The sequence below is a fragment of the Rhinolophus sinicus genome, chromosome 8 (genome assembly GCF_057876585.1).
Source record: "Rhinolophus sinicus isolate RSI-liver-muscle chromosome 8, RSI-T2T, whole genome shotgun sequence".
Lineage (NCBI taxonomy): Eukaryota > Metazoa > Chordata > Mammalia > Chiroptera > Rhinolophidae > Rhinolophus > Rhinolophus sinicus.
This window is the reverse complement of record NC_142508.1, coordinates 30,377,102-30,399,923: the sequence shown is the minus strand read 5'-3', so window position 1 is coordinate 30,399,923 and position 22,822 is coordinate 30,377,102. Positions and strand designations below refer to the sequence as shown.

Sequence of the window (22,822 nt, the reverse complement as noted above, 5' to 3'; positions counted from 1 at the left end):
TAAGGCTCCACATGGCTAATAAACCAAAAGCCACTGCCCCTGTCTAACCCCGAAGGAGATCGGTAGCCAATGACGGGTAATGATCAGTGGATGTCTTACAACCTAAGACAGGAGTCGATCGCTTTGATGAAGGATATCCAATGACGGGTAAGTGAGAATGTCTGTACTGACCACCTAAGCCAGGCACGATCTCAAAAAATAAAAAAGGGGGAATTGCGGGGAGCTGGAGCATCAAGCGTTAAGAAAATGTAACTACAAGCAGAGGTTGGGAGGATGGCTGAGGGGAACTCCGATAAGCATAAAGAACAAACAGAAACAGACACCTGCTGTTCTGGGAATGGGACAATCTCAAAAGGTCTAAAGACAGTCAGGGCCAAACTTTGGAAAAACATAACTAATCTGTACTTGCTGCCTCAGCCGCTTTATGTAACCTTCCTGTTTCTGTCTGTATAAAAGAATGCTGAAAAATCAAGCAGGCGCAGCAGTCTAGTCAGAACTGCTCGCCCTCCCGATCCCATCTTTGTCTCTTGTCTATTTTCTTCTCAATCCTCACTCCCCACTTCAGGAACCGTTCGTCTCGTCGGCAGGCTCCGACATGGTGGTCTCTCCTGGAGCCCGAGGGCGTGCGGGGTGTTGGGGTGCTGCTCTCTCCGTCCCCTGGTTTGTCCCGGCTCTTTTTCCCCTGTGTGTCGGGGCCACTGCGGCCGGCGGGAACCGAGGGCTCCTGGCTCTTGTGGGAGACGGGAGGGGGCGCGCGCGCGCGCGCGCGCGCGGGGGTGTGGGGCGAGGTGCCTGCCAGCAGAGACAGAGGCCCCCGGTGGGGCGGGGCGGGTGGGCATCCCGTTTGCCGGAGGACACGCCTATCCTGTGTCTCGGGGCCCAGGTGCAGGCACAGGGATGGTCGTCCCCTGGGCTCGGGCCGAGGTGCAAAGGACCGGCACGTCCTGGGATGGAGAAAGCCTGGTGGAGGCCTGCGCCGGCAGGCAGCCCTGGGCTTGGGCTTTGGGGGCGGCGGGGGCGGGGAGCGGGAGGGAGCGCGGCGATGGCAGCGGCGGCGACGGCGGCGACCGCGGCTCGGCGAAGGGCTGCGGGCTGTCGGCCTGCGGGAGCGAAGAGGACTGAGAAGAGGGTGTGGGGGGGAGCCGGGGCCGACGGGCCTGGCGTGCGGCCCGGGCTGCGAGCTTGTAGTGCCGGGCGGCTGACCCGCCGCTGGCCAGGGGTACCTTCGGCTGGCTGGGCGGCAGAAGAGGGGCAAGGGGCGCCAGGGGTTCGGAGGGAGCCACGCCGGGGCGGCGGCGCAAAAGGAGAGGCGAGCAAAAGCCTACAGCACCCGGTATTCCCAGGCGGTCTCCCATCCAAGTACTAACCAGGCCCGACCCTGCTTAGCTTCCGAGATCAGACGAGATCGGGCGCGTTCAGGGTGGTATGGCCGTAGACGCTGGGACCCGGCTGCCGGCGCCCCAAGAGCCTGCTCCCGGCCTGCCTCGTGAGCGTGCGCCGTGCTGCTGGGCCGCTCGGGTGGCGAGCATCTCCTCGCGGGCCGGCTCCGCCGGCGCCGCGCCTCCCGCCTGCTCCCCGCCTCCCCCGGACGCCGCCGGCGTGGGCGGCGGGCTACTCTTGGCCCGCAGCGAGGCCCCTCCGCGCCACCCGTGGCTCCACGGGCCTCTGTCACTTCCCTGACGGTGACAGAAGTCTCGGCGCCCTGGCATCCTGGGACTCCCCGGGCCCCGTACGGCTTACACCCCGCCCCCCCCAACCCCGCTCACCCCCACCCCCAGCCCCACCACCCCAGACCCGCCTGGCTGCTCTGCGGTCCCCCGCTCGTGGCAAGCGAGGGGGTCGCAGGGTCCTCTCAGGCCCCTCCGGCCCTAGGCACGCGCGGCCCTGGCCCTGGCACTGGCCGGCCCCACCGACTGGCCCAAAGCCACGGGGAGCCACCCGTGCCACCAGGGTGCAGCGGCTCCAGTCTGCCGTCACCCTTCGTCACACAGCCTTCCGTCCGGGCCCTCGCCCCTCCTCAGCGACCAGCGTCCCGCCCGATCTCCGGTCCCTTCACTGGCTACACGTCACCTCTCCTGACCCAGGGAGGTGAGAGAGAGGATGAGAGAAGGCCAGAGACGGAGCAAGAGAGAGGCGGAGAGAGACAGGCGGGGACTGTGGCGACAGAGTCCCAGAGAGCCGTTTCCAGGCTCTGGGCCTCGCGTGGAGGGGTGCTGCCTCGGGTGGTGCACGGTCATCAGCTGTGACCGCTTGGCCGTCAGCTGTTGCCAGTTGGCCATAGGCCACCGGTACAGCTGCGGTGGCCAAGCTAGGAAGCGCGGATGGTGGACTGCAAATTGCAGAGGGGCGCGGATTGCAGTTGGCCGGCTTGGCGTGTCGGTCGGTTGGTGGGTCGGTTGGTTGGCAGAGAAGCGGCCGGCAGGTTGGGGATCGTGCGGCTCCGGCTTGCTGTGTCTCCGAGCCAGCCGCCCGTGAGAAATGGTGCTATGAGACCCCTATCCATGGCTCCGTTGGTGTTCCTTCTTGGCCTCGCCATATCCTGCGTTCTTGTGCGGGCAGAGGGACTAGAGTCCCCGCAGGACAGGGACCGACAGACAGAACGGGGGGGGGGGGAGGAGGAGGAGGAGGAGGAGGGAGCGAGATGGAAATATACACGTATATGTGCATGTATGTATCTAGACGTACAGAGAGACATGGACAGAGACAGAGAAAGAGGGGGCTGGCACGCGGGGAGAGAGCTCCTGAGCGAGAGCCACAGCCCAACAGGCATGTCGCAGAGCCAGACGGACAGGGGGTGGAGGTTGAGGGTGGGGGGGACGCACAGGCTGGGACACGGACTGGGACGGACGCACTGAGGCTGTGTTGCGGTGGCAGCTTCTCCACCGGTGTGTGGTCGAGCCCGGGGCTGGGCTCCGCTAAGGAGGCAGTGCCCGGGCTTTGGCAGTCACCCTCAAAGCCCCCGGGGCGGGCCGCCAGGGTCTCCGGAGTGCCGGTGGGCTCCGAGCCCCGCCCAGGGTCCCGCCCGCGGGCGGAGAGTGGCAGCCCCAGGCACCCTCGTTGTGAGGGTTGTGTGCCTGCGTGCCTGCTCTTCCCCTTGTGGTGGTGTGGGGAGCTGGAGCATCAAGGGTTAAGAAAATGTAACTACAAGCAGAGGTTGGGAGGATGGCTGAGGGGAACTCCGATAAGCATAAAGAACAAACAGAAACAGACACCTGCTGTTCTGGGAATGGGACAATCTCAAAAGGTCTAAAGACAGTCAGGGCCAAACTTTGGAGAAACATAACTAATCTGTACTTGCTGCCTCAGCCGCTTTATGTAACCTTCTTGTTTCTGTCTGTATAAAAGAATGCTGAAAAATCAAGCAGGCGCAGCAGTCCAGTCAGAACTGCTCGCCCTCCCGATCCCATCTTTGTCTCTTGTCCAATTTTTTCTCTCAATCCTCACTCCCCACTTCAGGAACCGTTCGTCTCGTCGGCAGGCTCCGACAAGTGGCGCCCGAACAGGGACCTGACTACTGGGGAATCAGTGAAGGACTCCGCTTGCAAACGAGACGCGTCGAATAAGGTTAGTGAAAGCGGTGAGATACCATAGTCGGGAGTAAAATAAAATGGGACAGGGTAACAGTAAAAGGCTGTTTACTCACATGTTAAGGAGCATGCTAAAAGCTAGAGGAGTTAAAACCAGTGAAGCACAGTTGCTTCGATTTTTAGAATTTGTAGTACAAATATGTCCCTGGTTCCCCGAAGAAGGGACTTTAAACTTAGAAACTTGGGAAAAGGTGAGAGAGCGTTTACAGGGATATTATGATGCTCGTGGACCCTCTGAAGTACCAGTAGATACTTTTTCCTTATGGAATTTGGTTAGGGATGTGATCGATCCTAGACACGAGGGAATCAGATACTCTGAGAATGATCAACCCAAACTGGATCCCCCTGGGAAGCAGAGGTGCAAAGATTACAAGCTGCACTCACTTCCCTCTCTGTTCAAATGCAATTAGTCCAGGCTCAACAGACTGGGCCTTTATTAGAATCTCAATCAGAATAGAAGCCTGGGTTACAATGAAGCTCTCCTCCAAGTGTAGTTGCAGGGCTAGATCCACTGCCCGAGGCCCCTATCAACCGAAAAAGATTCAAGCCGCCAAGCTGCTAGTACAGGGGCAACTTAAAAAGGGACACATTGCCCCCTCCAATTCTCCCGGGAATTCTCCCATTTTTGTTATTAAAAAAAAAAAAAAAAAAAAAAAAAAAAAAAAAAATCTGGTAGATAGAGATTATGACAAGATTTAGAAAAAGTTAATAAAACCATGAAACGAAGGGGAGCCTTACAGACAGGCTTGCCCTGTCCTGCAGCCACACCAAAACACACATGTAAAATTGTTTTGGACTTCAAAGATTGTTTTTATACTATACCTTTAAATCCTGATGACTGCCCTGGATTTGCTTTCAGTGTTCCTTCCGTTAATTTACAAGAACCTTTTAAGAGCTATCATTGGCTAGTGCTACCTCAGGGAATGGCTAGTAGCCCTACATTATGTCAAAAACTTGTATCAGCTGCAATAAAACCTACCCGAAGGACATTTCCAGATATTTACATCATCCACTACACGGATGACATACTTCTTGCCCACTCTTGTGAACCAAAGTTGCTTGCTGCTTTTGCTCATTTACAAGAAAAGCTCCACAATTATGGGCTAGTTATAGCCCCAGAAAAAATTCAGCAAGTGCCTCCTTACTCTTATCTGGGATATTGTTTAATGCCTCAGGCCATTGTGCCTCAAAAAAATACAAATCCGGCGAGATTGTTTAAAAACGTTAAATGATTTCCAAAAGCTACTGGGAGGCATTAACTGGATTAGACCTCAGTTGCGGTTGACAACCGGTGAATTACAACCTTTGTTTAAAATATTACGTGGGGAAGCTGATCCTACTTCTCCCCGCGAGATAACACGGGGAAGAGGCTTTGCTTGTATTTCTCCAGGTCCGGAAGAAAAACCTTTGTGAATTCCTGGTCGGTGTTAAACCATACCATGAGCGACAGCCCACAGAAGAGAAGACATCTGTAGATACCCATCCACGCCCCCTACTGTTCCATTCTTGTGTTTACACCTTATGTCTCTCTGTCTGGTCCCCCAAAGATGGTTTGCAGCCAAAGACGGGTAAGATATCTCACGGGAGATACAACCTAAGCCGGGCGGAACCGAGTGGGGACCCCCAATGAGCTGCCTTAGAAGATCCAAAAAGGAGCCTTTCCTCCCCTTCCCCCTGCCTGGCAAAAGCCATTGCTGTCTCTGGCTTTCCTCTCTCACCTGATTGTGAGAGAAGTCATGAGGGCAATGAAGATCAGTTCTCTCCACTTATCTCAACAGAACTGTTACAATATGGGTGACTTGACCCTGAGAAGGTAAGACATCATGGGACTTTATGCTTCGGCTGTTAACAGACAAAGGGTGATTGGAATAAACATTTTTCTGCTATGAGGTACGAGTCTCACAGACCGTGTAAGAAAAAAATGTTACTCTTGATCTTATCCAGTTTCATAAAGAGGTCTTGACACTGCAAGAGACCTCTCCTTTAAACACCGATATAGCTGATACTCTCAACAAACTTGTCTCTAGTTTTCACAATGTATTGCCATCATACTCTTCAATGCTTCAAATTATGCCCCCCTCCCCTTGTAATTCCGCCTGTTGTGATCCTCCTGATACTATGTTTCCTCCCCTGCATCACAGAAGCTGTGATGGGGATAGTCACAGATATTTATGGAGAAATTCACAAAATAAGGCTCCACATGGCTAATAAACCAAAAGCCACTGCCCCTGTCTAACCCCGAAGGAGATCGGTAGCCAATGACGGGTAATGATCAGTGGATGTCTTACAACCTAAGACAGGAGTCGATCGCTTTGATGAAGGATATCCAATGACGGGTAAGTGAGAATGTCTGTACTGACCACCTAAGCCAGGCACGATCTCAAAAAATAAAAAAGGGGGAATTGCGGGGAGCTGGAGCATCAAGCGTTAAGAAAATGTAACTACAAGCAGAGGTTGGGAGGATGGCTGAGGGGAACTCCGATAAGCATAAAGAACAAACAGAAACAGACACCTGCTGTTCTGGGAATGGGACAATCTCAAAAGGTCTAAAGACAGTCAGGGCCAAACTTTGGAAAAACATAACTAATCTGTACTTGCTGCCTCAGCCGCTTTATGTAACCTTCCTGTTTCTGTCTGTATAAAAGAATGCTGAAAAATCAAGCAGGCGCAGCAGTCTAGTCAGAACTGCTCGCCCTCCCGATCCCATCTTTGTCTCTTGTCTATTTTCTTCTCAATCCTCACTCCCCACTTCAGGAACCGTTCGTCTCGTCGGCAGGCTCCGACATGGTGGTCTCTCCTGGAGCCCGAGGGCGTGCGGGGTGTTGGGGTGCTGCTCTCTCCGTCCCCTGGTTTGTCCCGGCTCTTTTTCCCCTGTGTGTCGGGGCCACTGCGGCCGGCGGGAACCGAGGGCTCCTGGCTCTTGTGGGAGACGGGAGGGGGCGCGCGCGCGCGCGCGCGCGCGGGGGTGTGGGGCGAGGTGCCTGCCAGCAGAGACAGAGGCCCCCGGTGGGGCGGGGCGGGTGGGCATCCCGTTTGCCGGAGGACACGCCTATCCTGTGTCTCGGGGCCCAGGTGCAGGCACAGGGATGGTCGTCCCCTGGGCTCGGGCCGAGGTGCAAAGGACCGGCACGTCCTGGGATGGAGAAAGCCTGGTGGAGGCCTGCGCCGGCAGGCAGCCCTGGGCTTGGGCTTTGGGGGCGGCGGGGGCGGGGAGCGGGAGGGAGCGCGGCGATGGCAGCGGCGGCGACGGCGGCGACCGCGGCTCGGCGAAGGGCTGCGGGCTGTCGGCCTGCGGGAGCGAAGAGGACTGAGAAGAGGGTGTGGGGGGGAGCCGGGGCCGACGGGCCTGGCGTGCGGCCCGGGCTGCGAGCTTGTAGTGCCGGGCGGCTGACCCGCCGCTGGCCAGGGGTACCTTCGGCTGGCTGGGCGGCAGAAGAGGGGCAAGGGGCGCCAGGGGTTCGGAGGGAGCCACGCCGGGGCGGCGGCGCAAAAGGAGAGGCGAGCAAAAGCCTACAGCACCCGGTATTCCCAGGCGGTCTCCCATCCAAGTACTAACCAGGCCCGACCCTGCTTAGCTTCCGAGATCAGACGAGATCGGGCGCGTTCAGGGTGGTATGGCCGTAGACGCTGGGACCCGGCTGCCGGCGCCCCAAGAGCCTGCTCCCGGCCTGCCTCGTGAGCGTGCGCCGTGCTGCTGGGCCGCTCGGGTGGCGAGCATCTCCTCGCGGGCCGGCTCCGCCGGCGCCGCGCCTCCCGCCTGCTCCCCGCCTCCCCCGGACGCCGCCGGCGTGGGCGGCGGGCTACTCTTGGCCCGCAGCGAGGCCCCTCCGCGCCACCCGTGGCTCCACGGGCCTCTGTCACTTCCCTGACGGTGACAGAAGTCTCGGCGCCCTGGCATCCTGGGACTCCCCGGGCCCCGTACGGCTTACACCCCGCCCCCCCCAACCCCGCTCACCCCCACCCCCAGCCCCACCACCCCAGACCCGCCTGGCTGCTCTGCGGTCCCCCGCTCGTGGCAAGCGAGGGGGTCGCAGGGTCCTCTCAGGCCCCTCCGGCCCTAGGCACGCGCGGCCCTGGCCCTGGCACTGGCCGGCCCCACCGACTGGCCCAAAGCCACGGGGAGCCACCCGTGCCACCAGGGTGCAGCGGCTCCAGTCTGCCGTCACCCTTCGTCACACAGCCTTCCGTCCGGGCCCTCGCCCCTCCTCAGCGACCAGCGTCCCGCCCGATCTCCGGTCCCTTCACTGGCTACACGTCACCTCTCCTGACCCAGGGAGGTGAGAGAGAGGATGAGAGAAGGCCAGAGACGGAGCAAGAGAGAGGCGGAGAGAGACAGGCGGGGACTGTGGCGACAGAGTCCCAGAGAGCCGTTTCCAGGCTCTGGGCCTCGCGTGGAGGGGTGCTGCCTCGGGTGGTGCACGGTCATCAGCTGTGACCGCTTGGCCGTCAGCTGTTGCCAGTTGGCCATAGGCCACCGGTACAGCTGCGGTGGCCAAGCTAGGAAGCGCGGATGGTGGACTGCAAATTGCAGAGGGGCGCGGATTGCAGTTGGCCGGCTTGGCGTGTCGGTCGGTTGGTGGGTCGGTTGGTTGGCAGAGAAGCGGCCGGCAGGTTGGGGATCGTGCGGCTCCGGCTTGCTGTGTCTCCGAGCCAGCCGCCCGTGAGAAATGGTGCTATGAGACCCCTATCCATGGCTCCGTTGGTGTTCCTTCTTGGCCTCGCCATATCCTGCGTTCTTGTGCGGGCAGAGGGACTAGAGTCCCCGCAGGACAGGGACCGACAGACAGAACGGGGGGGGGGGAGGAGGAGGAGGAGGAGGAGGGAGCGAGATGGAAATATACACGTATATGTGCATGTATGTATCTAGACGTACAGAGAGACATGGACAGAGACAGAGAAAGAGGGGGCTGGCACGCGGGGAGAGAGCTCCTGAGCGAGAGCCACAGCCCAACAGGCATGTCGCAGAGCCAGACGGACAGGGGGTGGAGGTTGAGGGTGGGGGGGACGCACAGGCTGGGACACGGACTGGGACGGACGCACTGAGGCTGTGTTGCGGTGGCAGCTTCTCCACCGGTGTGTGGTGGAGCCCGGGGCTGGGCTCCGCTAAGGAGGCAGTGCCCGGGCTTTGGCAGTCACCCTCAAAGCCCCCGGGGCGGGCCGCCAGGGTCTCCGGAGTGCCGGTGGGCTCCGAGCCCCGCCCAGGGTCCCGCCCGCGGGCGGAGAGTGGCAGCCCCAGGCACCCTCGTTGTGAGGGTTGTGTGCCTGCGTGCCTGCTCTTCCCCTTGTGGTGGTGTGGGGAGCTGGAGCATCAAGGGTTAAGAAAATGTAACTACAAGCAGAGGTTGGGAGGATGGCTGAGGGGAACTCCGATAAGCATAAAGAACAAACAGAAACAGACACCTGCTGTTCTGGGAATGGGACAATCTCAAAAGGTCTAAAGACAGTCAGGGCCAAACTTTGGAGAAACATAACTAATCTGTACTTGCTGCCTCAGCCGCTTTATGTAACCTTCTTGTTTCTGTCTGTATAAAAGAATGCTGAAAAATCAAGCAGGCGCAGCAGTCCAGTCAGAACTGCTCGCCCTCCCGATCCCATCTTTGTCTCTTGTCCAATTTTTTCTCTCAATCCTCACTCCCCACTTCAGGAACCGTTCGTCTCGTCGGCAGGCTCCGACAAGTGGCGCCCGAACAGGGACCTGACTACTGGGGAATCAGTGAAGGACTCCGCTTGCAAACGAGACGCGTCGAATAAGGTTAGTGAAAGCGGTGAGATACCATAGTCGGGAGTAAAATAAAATGGGACAGGGTAACAGTAAAAGGCTGTTTACTCACATGTTAAGGAGCATGCTAAAAGCTAGAGGAGTTAAAACCAGTGAAGCACAGTTGCTTCGATTTTTAGAATTTGTAGTACAAATATGTCCCTGGTTCCCCGAAGAAGGGACTTTAAACTTAGAAACTTGGGAAAAGGTGAGAGAGCGTTTACAGGGATATTATGATGCTCGTGGACCCTCTGAAGTACCAGTAGATACTTTTTCCTTATGGAATTTGGTTAGGGATGTGATCGATCCTAAACACGAGGGAATCAGATACTCTGAGAATGATCAACCCAAACTGGATCCCCCTGGGAAGCAGAGGTGCAAAGATTACAAGCTGCACTCACTTCCCTCTCTGTTCAAATGCAATTAGTCCAGGCTCAACAGACTGGGCCTTTATTAGAATCTCAATCAGAATAGAAGCCTGGGTTACAATGAAGCTCTCCTCCAAGTGTAGTTGCAGGGCTAGATCCACTGCCCGAGGCCCCTATCAACCGAAAAAGATTCAAGCCGCCAAGCTGCTAGTACAGGGGCAACTTAAAAAGGGACACATTGCCCCCTCCAATTCTCCCGGGAATTCTCCCATTTTTGTTATTAAAAAAAAAAAAAAAAAAAAAAAAAAAAAAAAAAAAAAAATCTGGTAGATAGAGATTATGACAAGATTTAGAAAAAGTTAATAAAACCATGAAATGAAGGGGAGCCTTACAGACAGGCTTGCCCTGTCCTGCAGCCACACCAAAACACACATGTAAAATTGTTTTGGACTTCAAAGATTGTTTTTATACTATACCTTTAAATCCTGATGACTGCCCTGGATTTGCTTTCAGTGTTCCTTCCGTTAATTTACAAGAACCTTTTAAGAGCTATCATTGGCTAGTGCTACCTCAGGGAATGGCTAGTAGCCCTACATTATGTCAAAAACTTGTATCAGCTGCAATAAAACCTACCCGAAGGACATTTCCAGATATTTACATCATCCACTACACGGATGACATACTTCTTGCCCACTCTTGTGAACCAAAGTTGCTTGCTGCTTTTGCTCATTTACAAGAAAAGCTCCACAATTATGGGCTAGTTATAGCCCCAGAAAAAATTCAGCAAGTGCCTCCTTACTCTTATCTGGGATATTGTTTAATGCCTCAGGCCATTGTGCCTCAAAAAAATACAAATCCGGCGAGATTGTTTAAAAACGTTAAATGATTTCCAAAAGCTACTGGGAGGCATTAACTGGATTAGACCTCAGTTGCGGTTGACAACCGGTGAATTACAACCTTTGTTTAAAATATTACGTGGGGAAGCTGATCCTACTTCTCCCCGCGAGATAACACGGGGAAGAGGCTTTGCTTGTATTTCTCCAGGTCCGGAAGAAAAACCTTTGTGAATTCCTGGTCGGTGTTAAACCATACCATGAGCGACAGCCCACAGAAGAGAAGACATCTGTAGATACCCATCCACGCCCCCTACTGTTCCATTCTTGTGTTTACACCTTATGTCTCTCTGTCTGGTCCCCCAAAGATGGTTTGCAGCCAAAGACGGGTAAGATATCTCACGGGAGATACAACCTAAGCCGGGCGGAACCGAGTGGGGACCCCCAATGAGCTGCCTTAGAAGATCCAAAAAGGAGCCTTTCCTCCCCTTCCCCCTGCCTGGCAAAAGCCATTGCTGTCTCTGGCTTTCCTCTCTCACCTGATTGTGAGAGAAGTCATGAGGGCAATGAAGATCAGTTCTCTCCACTTATCTCAACAGAAGTGTTACAATATGGGTGACTTGACCCTGAGAAGGTAAGACATCATGGGACTTTATGCTTCGGCTGTTAACAGACAAAGGGTGATTGGAATAAACATTTTTCTGCTATGAGGTACGAGTCTCACAGACCGTGTAAGAAAAAAATGTTACTCTTGATCTTATCCAGTTTCATAAAGAGGTCTTGACACTGCAAGAGACCTCTCCTTTAAACACCGATATAGCTGATACTCTCAACAAACTTGTCTCTAGTTTTCACAATGTATTGCCATCATACTCTTCAATGCTTCAAATTATGCCCCCCTCCCCTTGTAATTCCGCCTGTTGTGATCCTCCTGATACTATGTTTCCTCCCCTGCATCACAGAAGCTGTGATGGGGATAGTCACAGATATTTATGGAGAAATTCACAAAATAAGGCTCCACATGGCTAATAAACCAAAAGCCACTGCCCCTGTCTAACCCCGAAGGAGATCGGTAGCCAATGACGGGTAATGATCAGTGGATGTCTTACAACCTAAGACAGGAGTCGATCGCTTTGATGAAGGATATCCAATGACGGGTAAGTGAGAATGTCTGTACTGACCACCTAAGCCAGGCACGATCTCAAAAAATAAAAAAGGGGGAATTGCGGGGAGCTGGAGCATCAAGCGTTAAGAAAATGTAACTACAAGCAGAGGTTGGGAGGATGGCTGAGGGGAACTCCGATAAGCATAAAGAACAAACAGAAACAGACACCTGCTGTTCTGGGAATGGGACAATCTCAAAAGGTCTAAAGACAGTCAGGGCCAAACTTTGGAAAAACATAACTAATCTGTACTTGCTGCCTCAGCCGCTTTATGTAACCTTCCTGTTTCTGTCTGTATAAAAGAATGCTGAAAAATCAAGCAGGCGCAGCAGTCTAGTCAGAACTGCTCGCCCTCCCGATCCCATCTTTGTCTCTTGTCTATTTTCTTCTCAATCCTCACTCCCCACTTCAGGAACCGTTCGTCTCGTCGGCAGGCTCCGACATGGTGGTCTCTCCTGGAGCCCGAGGGCGTGCGGGGTGTTGGGGTGCTGCTCTCTCCGTCCCCTGGTTTGTCCCGGCTCTTTTTCCCCTGTGTGTCGGGGCCACTGCGGCCGGCGGGAACCGAGGGCTCCTGGCTCTTGTGGGAGACGGGAGGGGGCGCGCGCGCGCGCGCGCGCGCGGGGGTGTGGGGCGAGGTGCCTGCCAGCAGAGACAGAGGCCCCCGGTGGGGCGGGGCGGGTGGGCATCCCGTTTGCCGGAGGACACGCCTATCCTGTGTCTCGGGGCCCAGGTGCAGGCACAGGGATGGTCGTCCCCTGGGCTCGGGCCGAGGTGCAAAGGACCGGCACGTCCTGGGATGGAGAAAGCCTGGTGGAGGCCTGCGCCGGCAGGCAGCCCTGGGCTTGGGCTTTGGGGGCGGCGGGGGCGGGGAGCGGGAGGGAGCGCGGCGATGGCAGCGGCGGCGACGGCGGCGACCGCGGCTCGGCGAAGGGCTGCGGGCTGTCGGCCTGCGGGAGCGAAGAGGACTGAGAAGAGGGTGTGGGGGGGAGCCGGGGCCGACGGGCCTGGCGTGCGGCCCGGGCTGCGAGCTTGTAGTGCCGGGCGGCTGACCCGCCGCTGGCCAGGGGTACCTTCGGCTGGCTGGGCGGCAGAAGAGGGGCAAGGGGCGCCAGGGGTTCGGAGGGAGCCACGCCGGGGCGGCGGCGCAAAAGGAGAGGCGAGCAAAAGCCTACAGCACCCGGTATTCCCAGGCGGTCTCCCATCCAAGTACTAACCAGGCCCGACCCTGCTTAGCTTCCGAGATCAGACGAGATCGGGCGCGTTCAGGGTGGTATGGCCGTAGACGCTGGGACCCGGCTGCCGGCGCCCCAAGAGCCTGCTCCCGGCCTGCCTCGTGAGCGTGCGCCGTGCTGCTGGGCCGCTCGGGTGGCGAGCATCTCCTCGCGGGCCGGCTCCGCCGGCGCCGCGCCTCCCGCCTGCTCCCCGCCTCCCCCGGACGCCGCCGGCGTGGGCGGCGGGCTACTCTTGGCCCGCAGCGAGGCCCCTCCGCGCCACCCGTGGCTCCACGGGCCTCTGTCACTTCCCTGACGGTGACAGAAGTCTCGGCGCCCTGGCATCCTGGGACTCCCCGGGCCCCGTACGGCTTACACCCCGCCCCCCCCAACCCCGCTCACCCCCACCCCCAGCCCCACCACCCCAGACCCGCCTGGCTGCTCTGCGGTCCCCCGCTCGTGGCAAGCGAGGGGGTCGCAGGGTCCTCTCAGGCCCCTCCGGCCCTAGGCACGCGCGGCCCTGGCCCTGGCACTGGCCGGCCCCACCGACTGGCCCAAAGCCACGGGGAGCCACCCGTGCCACCAGGGTGCAGCGGCTCCAGTCTGCCGTCACCCTTCGTCACACAGCCTTCCGTCCGGGCCCTCGCCCCTCCTCAGCGACCAGCGTCCCGCCCGATCTCCGGTCCCTTCACTGGCTACACGTCACCTCTCCTGACCCAGGGAGGTGAGAGAGAGGATGAGAGAAGGCCAGAGACGGAGCAAGAGAGAGGCGGAGAGAGACAGGCGGGGACTGTGGCGACAGAGTCCCAGAGAGCCGTTTCCAGGCTCTGGGCCTCGCGTGGAGGGGTGCTGCCTCGGGTGGTGCACGGTCATCAGCTGTGACCGCTTGGCCGTCAGCTGTTGCCAGTTGGCCATAGGCCACCGGTACAGCTGCGGTGGCCAAGCTAGGAAGCGCGGATGGTGGACTGCAAATTGCAGAGGGGCGCGGATTGCAGTTGGCCGGCTTGGCGTGTCGGTCGGTTGGTGGGTCGGTTGGTTGGCAGAGAAGCGGCCGGCAGGTTGGGGATCGTGCGGCTCCGGCTTGCTGTGTCTCCGAGCCAGCCGCCCGTGAGAAATGGTGCTATGAGACCCCTATCCATGGCTCCGTTGGTGTTCCTTCTTGGCCTCGCCATATCCTGCGTTCTTGTGCGGGCAGAGGGACTAGAGTCCCCGCAGGACAGGGACCGACAGACAGAACGGGGGGGGGGGAGGAGGAGGAGGAGGAGGAGGGAGCGAGATGGAAATATACACGTATATGTGCATGTATGTATCTAGACGTACAGAGAGACATGGACAGAGACAGAGAAAGAGGGGGCTGGCACGCGGGGAGAGAGCTCCTGAGCGAGAGCCACAGCCCAACAGGCATGTCGCAGAGCCAGACGGACAGGGGGTGGAGGTTGAGGGTGGGGGGGACGCACAGGCTGGGACACGGACTGGGACGGACGCACTGAGGCTGTGTTGCGGTGGCAGCTTCTCCACCGGTGTGTGGTGGAGCCCGGGGCTGGGCTCCGCTAAGGAGGCAGTGCCCGGGCTTTGGCAGTCACCCTCAAAGCCCCCGGGGCGGGCCGCCAGGGTCTCCGGAGTGCCGGTGGGCTCCGAGCCCCGCCCAGGGTCCCGCCCGCGGGCGGAGAGTGGCAGCCCCAGGCACCCTCGTTGTGAGGGTTGTGTGCCTGCGTGCCTGCTCTTCCCCTTGTGGTGGTGTGGGGAGCTGGAGCATCAAGGGTTAAGAAAATGTAACTACAAGCAGAGGTTGGGAGGATGGCTGAGGGGAACTCCGATAAGCATAAAGAACAAACAGAAACAGACACCTGCTGTTCTGGGAATGGGACAATCTCAAAAGGTCTAAAGACAGTCAGGGCCAAACTTTGGAGAAACATAACTAATCTGTACTTGCTGCCTCAGCCGCTTTATGTAACCTTCTTGTTTCTGTCTGTATAAAAGAATGCTGAAAAATCAAGCAGGCGCAGCAGTCCAGTCAGAACTGCTCGCCCTCCCGATCCCATCTTTGTCTCTTGTCCAATTTTTTCTCTCAATCCTCACTCCCCACTTCAGGAACCGTTCGTCTCGTCGGCAGGCTCCGACAAGTGGCGCCCGAACAGGGACCTGACTACTGGGGAATCAGTGAAGGACTCCGCTTGCAAACGAGACGCGTCGAATAAGGTTAGTGAAAGCGGTGAGATACCATAGTCGGGAGTAAAATAAAATGGGACAGGGTAACAGTAAAAGGCTGTTTACTCACATGTTAAGGAGCATGCTAAAAGCTAGAGGAGTTAAAACCAGTGAAGCACAGTTGCTTCGATTTTTAGAATTTGTAGTACAAATATGTCCCTGGTTCCCCGAAGAAGGGACTTTAAACTTAGAAACTTGGGAAAAGGTGAGAGAGCGTTTACAGGGATATTATGATGCTCGTGGACCCTCTGAAGTACCAGTAGATACTTTTTCCTTATGGAATTTGGTTAGGGATGTGATCGATCCTAGACACGAGGGAATCAGATACTCTGAGAATGATCAACCCAAACTGGATCCCCCTGGGAAGCAGAGGTGCAAAGATTACAAGCTGCACTCACTTCCCTCTCTGTTCAAATGCAATTAGTCCAGGCTCAACAGACTGGGCCTTTATTAGAATCTCAATCAGAATAGAAGCCTGGGTTACAATGAAGCTCTCCTCCAAGTGTAGTTGCAGGGCTAGATCCACTGCCCGAGGCCCCTATCAACCGAAAAAGATTCAAGCCGCCAAGCTGCTAGTACAGGGGCAACTTAAAAAGGGACACATTGCCCCCTCCAATTCTCCCGGGAATTCTCCCATTTTTGTTATTAAAAAAAAAAAAAAAAAAAAAAAAAAAAAAAAAATCTGGTAGATAGAGATTATGACAAGATTTAGAAAAAGTTAATAAAACCATGAAACGAAGGGGAGCCTTACAGACAGGCTTGCCCTGTCCTGCAGCCACACCAAAACACACATGTAAAATTGTTTTGGACTTCAAAGATTGTTTTTATACTATACCTTTAAATCCTGATGACTGCCCTGGATTTGCTTTCAGTGTTCCTTCCGTTAATTTACAAGAACCTTTTAAGAGCTATCATTGGCTAGTGCTACCTCAGGGAATGGCTAGTAGCCCTACATTATGTCAAAAACTTGTATCAGCTGCAATAAAACCTACCCGAAGGACATTTCCAGATATTTACATCATCCACTACACGGATGACATACTTCTTGCCCACTCTTGTGAACCAAAGTTGCTTGCTGCTTTTGCTCATTTACAAGAAAAGCTCCACAATTATGGGCTAGTTATAGCCCCAGAAAAAATTCAGCAAGTGCCTCCTTACTCTTATCTGGGATATTGTTTAATGCCTCAGGCCATTGTGCCTCAAAAAAATACAAATCCGGCGAGATTGTTTAAAAACGTTAAATGATTTCCAAAAGCTACTGGGAGGCATTAACTGGATTAGACCTCAGTTGCGGTTGACAACCGGTGAATTACAACCTTTGTTTAAAATATTACGTGGGGAAGCTGATCCTACTTCTCCCCGCGAGATAACACGGGGAAGAGGCTTTGCTTGTATTTCTCCAGGTCCGGAAGAAAAACCTTTGTGAATTCCTGGTCGGTGTTAAACCATACCATGAGCGACAGCCCACAGAAGAGAAGACATCTGTAGATACCCATCCACGCCCCCTACTGTTCCATTCTTGTGTTTACACCTTATGTCTCTCTGTCTGGTCCCCCAAAGATGGTTTGCAGCCAAAGACGGGTAAGATATCTCACGGGAGATACAACCTAAGCCGGGCGGAACCGAGTGGGGACCCCCAATGAGCTGCCTTAGAAGATCCAAAAAGGAGCCTTTCCTCCCCTTCCCCCTGCCTGGCAAAAGCCATTGCTGTCTCTGGCTTTCCTCTCTCACCTGATTGTGAGAGAAGTCATGAGGGCAATGAAGATCAGTTCTCTCCACTTATCTCAACAGAAGTGTTACAATATGGGTGACTTGACCCTGAGAAGGTAAGACATCATGGGACTTTATGCTTCGGCTGTTAACAGACAAAGGGTGATTGGAATAAACATTTTTCTGCTATGAGGTACGAGTCTCACAGACCGTGTAAGAAAAAAATGTTACTCTTGATCTTATCCAGTTTCATAAAGAGGTCTTGACACTGCAAGAGACCTCTCCTTTAAACACCGATATAGCTGATACTCTCAACAAACTTGTCTCTAGTTTTCACAATGTATTGCCATCATACTCTTCAATGCTTCAAATTATGCCCCCCTCCCCTTGTAATTCCGCCTGTTGTGATCCTCCTGATACTATGTTTCCTCCCCTGCATCACAGAAGCTGTGATGGGGATAGTCACAGATATTTATGGAGAAATTCACAAAATAAGGCTCCACATGGCTAATAAACCAAAAGCCACTGCCCCTGTCTAACCCCGAAGGAGATCGGTAGCCAATGACGGGTAATGATCAGTGGATGTCTTACAACCTAAGACAGGAGTCGATCGCTTTGATGAAGGATATCCAATGACGGGTAAGTGAGAATGTCTGTACTGACCACCTAAGCCAGGCACGATCTCAAAAAATAAAAAAGGGGGAATTGCGGGGAGCTGGAGCATCAAGCGTTAAGAAAATGTAACTACAAGCAGAGGTTGGGAGGATGGCTGAGGGGAACTCCGATAAGCATAAAGAACAAACAGAAACAGACACCTGCTGTTCTGGGAATGGGACAATCTCAAAAGGTCTAAAGACAGTCAGGGCCAAACTTTGGAAAAACATAACTAATCTGTACTTGCTGCCTCAGCCGCTTTATGTAACCTTCCTGTTTCTGTCTGTATAAAAGAATGCTGAAAAATCAAGCAGGCGCAGCAGTCTAGTCAGAACTGCTCGCCCTCCCGATCCCATCTTTGTCTCTTGTCTATTTTCTTCTCAATCCTCACTCCCCACTTCAGGAACCGTTCGTCTCGTCGGCAGGCTCCGACATGGTGGTCTCTCCTGGAGCCCGAGGGCGTGCGGGGTGTTGGGGTGCTGCTCTCTCCGTCCCCTGGTTTGTCCCGGCTCTTTTTCCCCTGTGTGTCGGGGCCACTGCGGCCGGCGGGAACCGAGGGCTCCTGGCTCTTGTGGGAGACGGGAGGGGGCGCGCGCGCGCGCGCGCGCGCGGGGGTGTGGGGCGAGGTGCCTGCCAGCAGAGACAGAGGCCCCCGGTGGGGCGGGGCGGGTGGGCATCCCGTTTGCCGGAGGACACGCCTATCCTGTGTCTCGGGGCCCAGGTGCAGGCACAGGGATGGTCGTCCCCTGGGCTCGGGCCGAGGTGCAAAGGACCGGCACGTCCTGGGATGGAGAAAGCCTGGTGGAGGCCTGCGCCGGCAGGCAGCCCTGGGCTTGGGCTTTGGGGGCGGCGGGGGCGGGGAGCGGGAGGGAGCGCGGCGATGGCAGCGGCGGCGACGGCGGCGACCGCGGCTCGGCGAAGGGCTGCGGGCTGTCGGCCTGCGGGAGCGAAGAGGACTGAGAAGAGGGTGTGGGGGGGAGCCGGGGCCGACGGGCCTGGCGTGCGGCCCGGGCTGCGAGCTTGTAGTGCCGGGCGGCTGACCCGCCGCTGGCCAGGGGTACCTTCGGCTGGCTGGGCGGCAGAAGAGGGGCAAGGGGCGCCAGGGGTTCGGAGGGAGCCACGCCGGGGCGGCGGCGCAAAAGGAGAGGCGAGCAAAAGCCTACAGCACCCGGTATTCCCAGGCGGTCTCCCATCCAAGTACTAACCAGGCCCGACCCTGCTTAGCTTCCGAGATCAGACGAGATCGGGCGCGTTCAGGGTGGTATGGCCGTAGACGCTGGGACCCGGCTGCCGGCGCCCCAAGAGCCTGCTCCCGGCCTGCCTCGTGAGCGTGCGCCGTGCTGCTGGGCCGCTCGGGTGGCGAGCATCTCCTCGCGGGCCGGCTCCGCCGGCGCCGCGCCTCCCGCCTGCTCCCCGCCTCCCCCGGACGCCGCCGGCGTGGGCGGCGGGCTACTCTTGGCCCGCAGCGAGGCCCCTCCGCGCCACCCGTGGCTCCACGGGCCTCTGTCACTTCCCTGACGGTGACAGAAGTCTCGGCGCCCTGGCATCCTGGGACTCCCCGGGCCCCGTACGGCTTACACCCCGCCCCCCCCAACCCCGCTCACCCCCACCCCCAGCCCCACCACCCCAGACCCGCCTGGCTGCTCTGCGGTCCCCCGCTCGTGGCAAGCGAGGGGGTCGCAGGGTCCTCTCAGGCCCCTCCGGCCCTAGGCACGCGCGGCCCTGGCCCTGGCACTGGCCGGCCCCACCGACTGGCCCAAAGCCACGGGGAGCCACCCGTGCCACCAGGGTGCAGCGGCTCCAGTCTGCCGTCACCCTTCGTCACACAGCCTTCCGTCCGGGCCCTCGCCCCTCCTCAGCGACCAGCGTCCCGCCCGATCTCCGGTCCCTTCACTGGCTACACGTCACCTCTCCTGACCCAGGGAGGTGAGAGAGAGGATGAGAGAAGGCCAGAGACGGAGCAAGAGAGAGGCGGAGAGAGACAGGCGGGGACTGTGGCGACAGAGTCCCAGAGAGCCGTTTCCAGGCTCTGGGCCTCGCGTGGAGGGGTGCTGCCTCGGGTGGTGCACGGTCATCAGCTGTGACCGCTTGGCCGTCAGCTGTTGCCAGTTGGCCATAGGCCACCGGTACAGCTGCGGTGGCCAAGCTAGGAAGCGCGGATGGTGGACTGCAAATTGCAGAGGGGCGCGGATTGCAGTTGGCCGGCTTGGCGTGTCGGTCGGTTGGTGGGTCGGTTGGTTGGCAGAGAAGCGGCCGGCAGGTTGGGGATCGTGCGGCTCCGGCTTGCTGTGTCTCCGAGCCAGCCGCCCGTGAGAAATGGTGCTATGAGACCCCTATCCATGGCTCCGTTGGTGTTCCTTCTTGGCCTCGCCATATCCTGCGTTCTTGTGCGGGCAGAGGGACTAGAGTCCCCGCAGGACAGGGACCGACAGACAGAACGGGGGGGGGGGAGGAGGAGGAGGAGGAGGAGGGAGCGAGATGGAAATATACACGTATATGTGCATGTATGTATCTAGACGTACAGAGAGACATGGACAGAGACAGAGAAAGAGGGGGCTGGCACGCGGGGAGAGAGCTCCTGAGCGAGAGCCACAGCCCAACAGGCATGTCGCAGAGCCAGACGGACAGGGGGTGGAGGTTGAGGGTGGGGGGGACGCACAGGCTGGGACACGGACTGGGACGGACGCACTGAGGCTGTGTTGCGGTGGCAGCTTCTCCACCGGTGTGTGGTGGAGCCCGGGGCTGGGCTCCGCTAAGGAGGCAGTGCCCGGGCTTTGGCAGTCACCCTCAAAGCCCCCGGGGCGGGCCGCCAGGGTCTCCGGAGTGCCGGTGGGCTCCGAGCCCCGCCCAGGGTCCCGCCCGCGGGCGGAGAGTGGCAGCCCCAGGCACCCTCGTTGTGAGGGTTGTGTGCCTGCGTGCCTGCTCTTCCCCTTGTGGTGGTGTGGGGAGCTGGAGCATCAAGGGTTAAGAAAATGTAACTACAAGCAGAGGTTGGGAGGATGGCTGAGGGGAACTCCGATAAGCATAAAGAACAAACAGAAACAGACACCTGCTGTTCTGGGAATGGGACAATCTCAAAAGGTCTAAAGACAGTCAGGGCCAAACTTTGGAGAAACATAACTAATCTGTACTTGCTGCCTCAGCCGCTTTATGTAACCTTCTTGTTTCTGTCTGTATAAAAGAATGCTGAAAAATCAAGCAGGCGCAGCAGTCCAGTCAGAACTGCTCGCCCTCCCGATCCCATCTTTGTCTCTTGTCCAATTTTTTCTCTCAATCCTCACTCCCCACTTCAGGAACCGTTCGTCTCGTCGGCAGGCTCCGACAAGTGGCGCCCGAACAGGGACCTGACTACTGGGGAATCAGTGAAGGACTCCGCTTGCAAACGAGACGCGTCGAATAAGGTTAGTGAAAGCGGTGAGATACCATAGTCGGGAGTAAAATAAAATGGGACAGGGTAACAGTAAAAGGCTGTTTACTCACATGTTAAGGAGCATGCTAAAAGCTAGAGGAGTTAAAACCAGTGAAGCACAGTTGCTTCGATTTTTAGAATTTGTAGTACAAATATGTCCCTGGTTCCCCGAAGAAGGGACTTTAAACTTAGAAACTTGGGAAAAGGTGAGAGAGCGTTTACAGGGATATTATGATGCTCGTGGACCCTCTGAAGTACCAGTAGATACTTTTTCCTTATGGAATTTGGTTAGGGATGTGATCGATCCTAGACACGAGGGAATCAGATACTCTGAGAATGATCAACCCAAACTGGATCCCCCTGGGAAGCAGAGGTGCAAAGATTACAAGCTGCACTCACTTCCCTCTCTGTTCAAATGCAATTAGTCCAGGCTCAACAGACTGGGCCTTTATTAGAATCTCAATCAGAATAGAAGCCTGGGTTACAATGAAGCTCTCCTCCAAGTGTAGTTGCAGGGCTAGATCCACTGCCCGAGGCCCCTATCAACCGAAAAAGATTCAAGCCGCCAAGCTGCTAGTACAGGGGCAACTTAAAAAGGGACACATTGCCCCCTCCAATTCTCCCGGGAATTCTCCCATTTTTGTTATTAAAAAAAAAAAAAAAAAAAAAAAAAAAAAAAAAAATCTGGTAGATAGAGATTATGACAAGATTTAGAAAAAGTTAATAAAACCATGAAATGAAGGGGAGCCTTACAGACAGGCTTGCCCTGTCCTGCAGCCACACCAAAACACACATGTAAAATTGTTTTGGACTTCAAAGATTGTTTTTATACTATACCTTTAAATCCTGATGACTGCCCTGGATTTGCTTTCAGTGTTCCTTCCGTTAATTTACAAGAACCTTTTAAGAGCTATCATTGGCTAGTGCTACCTCAGGGAATGGCTAGTAGCCCTACATTATGTCAAAAACTTGTATCAGCTGCAATAAAACCTACCCGAAGGACATTTCCAGATATTTACATCATCCACTACACGGATGACATACTTCTTGCCCACTCTTGTGAACCAAAGTTGCTTGCTGCTTTTGCTCATTTACAAGAAAAGCTCCACAATTATGGGCTAGTTATAGCCCCAGAAAAAATTCAGCAAGTGCCTCCTTACTCTTATCTGGGATATTGTTTAATGCCTCAGGCCATTGTGCCTCAAAAAAATACAAATCCGGCGAGATTGTTTAAAAACGTTAAATGATTTCCAAAAGCTACTGGGAGGCATTAACTGGATTAGACCTCAGTTGCGGTTGACAACCGGTGAATTACAACCTTTGTTTAAAATATTACGTGGGGAAGCTGATCCTACTTCTCCCCGCGAGATAACACGGGGAAGAGGCTTTGCTTGTATTTCTCCAGGTCCGGAAGAAAAACCTTTGTGAATTCCTGGTCGGTGTTAAACCATACCATGAGCGACAGCCCACAGAAGAGAAGACATCTGTAGATACCCATCCACGCCCCCTACTGTTCCATTCTTGTGTTTACACCTTATGTCTCTCTGTCTGGTCCCCCAAAGATGGTTTGCAGCCAAAGACGGGTAAGATATCTCACGGGAGATACAACCTAAGCCGGGCGGAACCGAGTGGGGACCCCCAATGAGCTGCCTTAGAAGATCCAAAAAGGAGCCTTTCCTCCCCTTCCCCCTGCCTGGCAAAAGCCATTGCTGTCTCTGGCTTTCCTCTCTCACCTGATTGTGAGAGAAGTCATGAGGGCAATGAAGATCAGTTCTCTCCACTTATCTCAACAGAAGTGTTACAATATGGGTGACTTGACCCTGAGAAGGTAAGACATCATGGGACTTTATGCTTCGGCTGTTAACAGACAAAGGGTGATTGGAATAAACATTTTTCTGCTATGAGGTACGAGTCTCACAGA

At 55.9% G+C, this 22,822-nt stretch overlaps 4 non-coding genes across 4 annotated transcripts; all 4 read right to left on the bottom strand.

Moving 5' to 3' along the window:
* Window positions 1-1,318: 1,318 nt before the first annotated feature.
* On the bottom strand, window positions 1,319-1,437 carry LOC148757398 (5S ribosomal RNA). Its single transcript, XR_016022306.1, has one exon. It is a non-coding gene; the product is annotated as a 5S ribosomal RNA (ribosomal RNA).
* Window positions 1,438-7,094: 5,657 nt separating this feature from the next.
* Window positions 7,095-7,213, bottom strand: LOC148757397 (5S ribosomal RNA). Its single transcript, XR_016022305.1, has one exon. It is a non-coding gene; the product is annotated as a 5S ribosomal RNA (ribosomal RNA).
* A 5,661-nt stretch (window positions 7,214-12,874) lies between these two features.
* LOC148757396 (5S ribosomal RNA) lies at window positions 12,875-12,993 on the bottom strand. The gene has a single exon (XR_016022304.1). It is a non-coding gene; the product is annotated as a 5S ribosomal RNA (ribosomal RNA).
* A 5,655-nt stretch (window positions 12,994-18,648) lies between these two features.
* On the bottom strand, window positions 18,649-18,767 carry LOC148757395 (5S ribosomal RNA). Its single transcript, XR_016022303.1, has one exon. It is a non-coding gene; the product is annotated as a 5S ribosomal RNA (ribosomal RNA).
* Between the last annotated feature and the right edge of the window lie 4,055 nt (window positions 18,768-22,822).